The following is a 7467-nucleotide window of genomic DNA, read 5'->3' as shown; positions in this document are numbered from 1 at the left end:
GTCTCGTGGCCTCACTGAGCATGAGAGTTTGACCCGCATTTGGGTGCTGTAGAATGCCATTTGGTCTCGCTTTGGCTCAGCTTGTTTGCAACATTGAATATGTTGTTGGACACACGATTTGAATTGTATCTTGAGATGTGTCCGTGTAAGAAGGGCGTAGAGTGGTTAACCCGTGGTGCTGCCCAGCCGAGAAGCTGAGAAAACAGGAGGAGAGGAGGCACAGCGGGCAGGACTGGCGGGCTGGCTGCGCGGTGCCACCAGCCCTGACCCCTCTGCGCTGTGTCCCCTCCCCGCCTGCCCAGGAGGGCTGCGCCAGCCTGCGGGTGCAGAGAGCGAGGAACCCCTTGCTGGCCCTTCAAGCCATCTGATCAGAGCAACGTGGGGACTTCCTTCCACACATCAGTGGTCAAAGCAAGTCACGTGGCCTCGGGACCGTGCGGGGGGCTGGGACACGGCGGGCACACCTGCAGCTCCCGTGCCACAGCTGCTGGAGAGCAGGAAGGAGACGTGGTTTACAGGGCCTGGAGGCCCAGGGAGGCTGGAGGGCAGGTTATTCTGAGTGGTGCCAAGGGTTTGCACAGGAGGAGGCATGTTCTCACCCCGTGTTTCAAGGAGCATCTCATGGCTGTGGGGGCCTGCGCAGCCCGGGGAGGGCCGGCTGGGGGGCCCGCCGAGGACGCAGTCTGCTTGGTCTGTAAGGCCCCGTGGAGGGGGCACAGTGACGGCCACGACAGCTTTACATCTCACACCCCTGATGGGCCGAGAGTCCACACCTGCTGCCCTTGGCCGTCCGCACAGCTCTCTGAAGCACCTGTTCAAGGTTTGCCCCGTTTTTAAAAATTGAGTGGTTTGTCTTTTTCTTACTGATTCCTAGGAGTCCTTCACAGACTGCCTGGAGAGGACCCTTTGCTGGTGCTGCATGCGTCCCGGTCTGTGACCGGCTTCTCCCTCCCTCAGTGGTGTCTGATGAACACGTGTCCTTAAATGTGACCTGGTCCCGTGTGCCAGTCTTTTTTTCTGAAGCACGGTCCTGGTTAAGACAGCTTCGCCTCCCCAAACTCCTGCTGATGCTCTGTCCTCGCCATCAGCTCTGGAGGCTCACCTTTCCCACGGAGGTCTGTGACACAGCTTCGGTCACTTCGTGGGTGCGGGTGAGACTGCCTGACATCCAGCCACTCCAGCGCCATTGCTCCAGTGTGAGAGCACCTTTCCCTGCTGGGCTGAGGGTGCCTTTGTGGGGAATCGGGTCACCACACTACGCAGACGGGTCCCTCTGGATTCTCCCCCCTCCCGTGAGCCTCTGCCATATCCTTGTGCCCAGCATATGTTTGAAATGAGATTCAATAGGATTTGCTGGCAGGTCAGATGTGAGATGCCAGAGAAGGGTCAAGGCTGCCTCCTGGCCTTTAACCTCTGTGAACTTTTTTCCTTTGGCCTTTACCAGCTTTGTTACTGATAAAGCTGACTGGAGAATATGAATTTGGGTTCTAAGGCCTAAGAACGTGTAACTGCCTCCAACCATTGTTTGACCTGGGACAGCCCAGCCTGAAGGACAGCCTGGGTCCACGGAGTGCACAGTCACCAGATGGCTGCCTTATGCTGGGTGTGGGAGGGCACGGGAAAGAGCCAGCCCCCAGGTGGGCACCTTCCCAACAGAGCAGCACCCTGCAGTCCCGAATCGTGGGCACGTCGGTGTCAGGGCCTCATCAGCCCCAGGTCAGCTGCTCAGCGCCGCCTCCCCTCAGAAGGGGCACCTCGAGGAATGGTCAGGGGTGTCCTTATGAGGGGCTACTTCCTCACAGAGGCGCAATTCTGGGTTTAAAGCAGTGTGGCTGCCCCCACTGTGTCCCCCTCACCACTGCCTGCTCACAGCTCCTCCACGGCTCCTGGCTCCACAGTGGTTTTAAACAGGTGAGAACCTCGCAGGAACTGCATCAAAGCCCACTTACAGCCGAGGCTGGGACTCCCGTCCGCCCCATCTTTGGGGTGCAGAGCCACTCCTGGAGGATCCCCAGCAGCTGCACAAGAGCCTGAATGAAAACAGTGCAGCAACCCGAGACTGCCAGGATTGGGGAAACATGCCCCCTGCCCATGTCAGAGCCCAAGAGAGAGCACACACAACCAACACCCCCTTCCCTCTTCACGGCGCAAGGCGCTGAAGCTCAAGGCCCCTTCCTTCCCAAACCTTATGTAATGGAATCTTCTCAAGCAAACAGTCCCAAGGCCAACCAGGTGCGGCCTTCCCTGCACCTATTCTAGAAGCAGCAGGACTGGCTGTAAATAGCCACTGCAAGTGGACGTGGCCTGTCAGGCGAGGCCCCTGCCCCGGGATCTGCCCAACCAGCCCGTCCCTGGTGGGGGGGTTCCCGCAGGCTGGGTGACTCACAGATGGCGCTGTATGGCTCGTAGGGGATATACCCTTTGTGTCCTTCGGGACTTGACATAGAGTGAGCACAGGAGCTCTCACCCCGGGAAGGGGCCCATCTCAGGACAGACTCAGAGGAGGCAGGCATGTCCAGGCCTCCCTGGCTGGAGCCTCCAGAGGGAGCACGTTCAAACCTTACACAGCAGAGCCTCTGACTCAGAAAATCCACATCCACACCAGGCAGCCAGATACTCAGCCACCTGCTTCAAACCCCAGATCCTTTTTTTAAAACAAGTTAAATAACATGAAATTGTCAATCTTTTGTAGGTCAAACACCAGCGACCTCACATTGTTCAACCTATCCCGAGGCTGGGTCGGCTGCCACGCAGGAGGGGCAAACTCCCACACCTTGGGCAAGTCACTCATGGTCCCTGGGCCTCATCATCCTCTTCTGTAAAGTGATGGTTAAACAGTGCCCACCTCCTGTAATTGTTAGAGAGAGTCCATCCATTACCTGTGCACTCAGTGCTCGGTTGATTGTTGTTAGTAGTAATAGCAACTGAAGATAGGGTTTGGGGACAAGGGCAGGCAGAAGGAATCACTAGCAACCTGGTAGGTGTGCTTTACAGAGTGAGGATTGACAGGTGTGTAAAAACTTACTGAATACACACCTTACACTCTAGGAATGACAAAACACTGTTGGGAAGAGTAAAATGGACCCAAATAAATAGACATCTCATTCCCCATGTTCATGCCGAAATCCAAACAAATAAAATACTGAGGAATAAATTTAACCAAAGAAGTATAAGTATGTTGAAAATTCAAAACATTGCTGAATGAAATTAAAGAAGACTTAAGTAAATGGGTAGACATCTCATATCCACGGATTGGAAGATTTAACATTGTTAAAAAGGTTGTACCCCTCCCCCAAAGCAATCTATAGATTCAATACAACCTCTGTCACAAGCCCAACAGCAATTTTTGCAGAAATGGAGACACTGATCGTAAAAAGTTCATATGAATTCCAAGGAAACCCATTGCCAAGACAATCGTGAAAAATAACAAAGTTGGAAAACTTGCACTTCCCTATTTCAAACTTAGTACAAAGTTACAGTAATAAAAATAGTGTGGCCCTGGTATAAAGATAGACATTTAGATCACGGGAATAGAAATGCGGGTCCAGAAAGAAGCCCTTAGATTTATGGTCAGGTGATTTTTGACAAGGACAGCAAGACTGGTCTCTTCAACCAATGCCGCTGGGACAACTGAAAATCCACATGCAAAAGAGTTCTTACGTCACACTATTTACAAAAAATAACTCAAAATGAATTTTAAAACCTAAATAAAGAATTAAAACCATAAAACTAGTGGAAGACAACATGGGGGTGAATCTGCATGACCTTGGATTTGTCGGTTGTTTCTTAGGTATGACACCCAAAGCACAAGCAACAAAAGCAAAGAAAAAAAAAAAAACTGGTGTTCATCAACATTGAAAACTTTGGTGCATCAAAAGCCACTATCCAGAAAGTGGAAAGACATCCACAGTATGGGAGAAATTATTTGCAGGTCATATCTAACAAGGGTTCAGTATCCAGAAGAGATAAAGAACTTTTAGAGTTCAACAACAAAAGACAAACAACTCAATTTAAAAGTGGGCAAAGGAAAAAAAAAAAATTAAATAAATAAATAAATAAAAGTTGGCAAAGGACCTGAATAGACTTTTCTTCAAAGAAGATTTACAAATGGCCAATAAGTACGTGAAAACCACCCACTGTCATTTCTCACCAGGGAAATGTAAATCAAAGCCACAGTCAGATACCCCCTCGCACCTCCAGGATGCCTGTGATCCGGACAACAAATGACAGCCTGTGCGGGCAAGCCTGACGCACTGGGGGCCTCACACACTGCCAGCAGGGCTGGGACGTGGCGCAGCCGCTGGGCAACAAGTCTCACAGCTTCTCAATAGTTTAAGCACAGACCTACCGTGTGACCCAGTAATTCTCTTCCTAGGTATATACCCAAAAGGAATGAAAACAAGTGTCCACACAAAAACCTGTGCGTGAGCATCACAGCCACATTAACCACAACCACCAACACAAATGTCCCTCATCTGAGGAATGGATAACAAAATGTGGGCCATCCACACAATGGCATTTCATGCAACAATGAAAAATGAAATACTGACACATGAAACAATATGGAGGAACCTTGAAAACATGCCAAGTGGAGGAAGCCAGTCACGAAGGACCACATACTACACGGTTCCATCTGAATGAAATACCCAGAACAGGCAAACTGGGAGAGACAAGCAGATCAGTGGCTGCTGGGCCAGGGTGTGGAAGGGCTGGTGTGGGGTGGGGCTAAGGATGCAGGCTTCCTCTCTGTGGTGATGGTTACCCCACGCCGTGGAGATACCAAAAGCCACTAAACTGTGCACTTTATACAGGTGAGCTGTATGGTATGTGAACTGTGCCAAAAAAACTTTCCAAAAAAAAAAGTCAAAACAAGAAATAGCAATTATTTTTATTGTTTAAAATATTGTCTAAAGTTCATAAATCAAGAAAAAGAAATACACAATATCATCTACATTATGGAGATGAATACCATAAGAATAAACACAAATAACAAAAACATGACCAAAGAGATTGGCTCTGAGACCTGGAGCCGGGCTTCATTGCGAGGTAGCAGCCTTTCATGCCCACTGTGCCATACCTGGGAGCACCGGCCGCAGGTCCCATAGCACAGCTGGCATCTCCCTGCTGGCACCCAGTCCAGTCACCTTTCCTAAGCTGCAAACCCTCCCGCCAGCGTGGAGGGACCTCTGGCTGGTGGGCAGCAAGCTCCTCCCAGCAGACATCTGTTGTGTCAGTCCTGGAGGCTGCGGGTCCAAGATCAAGGTGCCGTCCACAGAGCTGTGTCCTCCGAGGCCCCTCCCTGGCGTGCAGCTGGCTGGCTGCTCCCTGTCCTCACGCGCTTTTTCCTGTGTGAGCACACCGCTGGTGTCTCTCGCACCTCTTACAAGGATGTCATATGGGCTCTGGGCTGCTCTGAGCTGAATGTTGTGGTCCCTGGCCGCCCCCCCCACCCCACGGGTTGTTGAAGCCCTGACTCCCGTGTGATGGTGTCAGGAGGTGGGCCTTTGGGAGGTGATGAGGTCATGAGGATGGAGCCCTCGCGATGAGATTAGTGTTCCTGTGAGAAGAGCTAGCAGGGAGCCCCCCACCCTACTGTGTCTGTAAACCAGGAAGCAGGTCCTCACCAGCCAGCACTTTGATCTTGGACGTTCACCCTCCAGAACTATGAGAAATCAATGTCTTTTGTTTAAGCCAGGGCCCTGCTCTTGTTAAAGAAGAAATAACTGACAATTTTCAAAGAGTAAGGAAGCCTTCAAAGAGAGATGGGACTGAACTTTGAACACCACAGGACAGCTGGACTTACAGCCAAGGGGCAGGGCGGGCCAGGGAGGGAGGGGTACCCAACAGCAAGGCCAGGCTGAGTCACGCTAAACTGACCCCACAGGCTTCTGCTGCAGGCAGCCAAGGGCTCCCACATCAAAGGTGGGGGCCAAAGGTGGGGGCCAGGGCAGTTGGTCAGATCCAGGGAGTAATTAGATAGGGCAAGGTGGGGAGGGGTGGGGGTGCTGGTGAGTAAGAAGGTGCAGAGGGGCCTAGCACAGCCGGGCACAGACACAGCCTTAGTCGCGCTAAGGGCCTCATTTTCCCCTCAGTCACCTCTGTAAACACTTTATCTCCAAACACATTGACATTCTCAGGTATGGGGGTTGAGACTTACATACAAATTTGGGCAGGACACAGTTCGGCCCATAACAAGGACCCACGGAGAAAGGTCCCATCCCCAGAGACGCTCAAAGAACAGTGGGAAATAAAAAAGGACACAGGGTCTGGCTTGATACCCATGGCCTTGTTAGTGTCAGTGATGGTGGTAAAATAATCCATTAATAAGGCAAGAATACACAAATCCACTTGATAGAAAAACAAAGTAATGGTCCCCCTGTGGCCAGAGGAGTGGGGGCTGCTGGCAGGCACAGGGCTTTCTCTGCAGTGACACAAACATTCAAGTTGAATTGTGGTGGCTGCACAACTCTGGGAATACTAAATATTAGTGTTTATAGACTGAATACTGAAAGCCATTGGATTGCGCTGTCTCAATGATAGAATAAATATATATATTTAAAAAGGATCTATGAATCCACACTAGCATAAATAAATGAACAGATAAATAAGTGGGGAAGAAGAATGCCAAATAATAAATGTAGCAGTGATGAAATTAGAAAAATCACCACTGGGTGACCATTTTTATTGAACTTGATTCAGACACAAACCACTCATGGAAGCTAAAACCAGAGTGTTGGCTGAGAAATGGCAACGTATTTTCCATAGTTTCAAAGTATCTCCCCAAAGAATACTTATTACTTACAGAGTAAAAATAGTAACTTTACAGTGGAGAAACCCAGTGGTTGAAGTTGACGTTGCAGAAGACAGGACTCACCGACCACATGTGTCCTGACAGTGGACACCAATTTGGCGTCACTACGTTGGTCTCCCAACAAAGGGCATCCCTAGGGTCCAATCATAAGGAAACAGGCCAGAGGATGTTATATAAAACATCTGGCCTGTACACTTCAAAAACATCTGTGCCTTAATACAAAGAATGACTATGGAGATAGAGCTGCTGAACTTGGCATGTGGCAGTGATTCACTGTGGAGGGCACTCTGGGCCTAATGGTTAGAGCATACTTGTTACCAATGTTAATTTTTGTTTGTTTTTAAAAGACCTTTTTGGAAACAGTTTTAGCTTAACTTCTTGATTCTGGCAGTTGTATTGTGGTTATGGAAAACAATCCTCTGTTTTCAGGAAATTCACTTGAAGGTAGTTGGAGTAAAGGGACATCATGTCTGCAACTTCCCAGGCATTCAGGAAAACCAGATAGGGAGAGGATAAGGAGGTGACAGTTACTTAGATTCATATCATGGTGACAGAGACAGGTGGAGTGTAAAGGGAATGTAGTAAAAACTGGAAAATCTGGGCGAAAGGCCTCTGGGAACTCTTTGTACTATCCTTGCACTTTTCTGAGTCTGAAG

The sequence above is a fragment of the Manis pentadactyla genome, chromosome 1, assembly GCF_030020395.1.
Source record: "Manis pentadactyla isolate mManPen7 chromosome 1, mManPen7.hap1, whole genome shotgun sequence".
Taxonomy (NCBI): Eukaryota; Metazoa; Chordata; class Mammalia; order Pholidota; family Manidae; genus Manis; species Manis pentadactyla.
Note: the sequence above shows the minus strand (reverse complement) of the source record.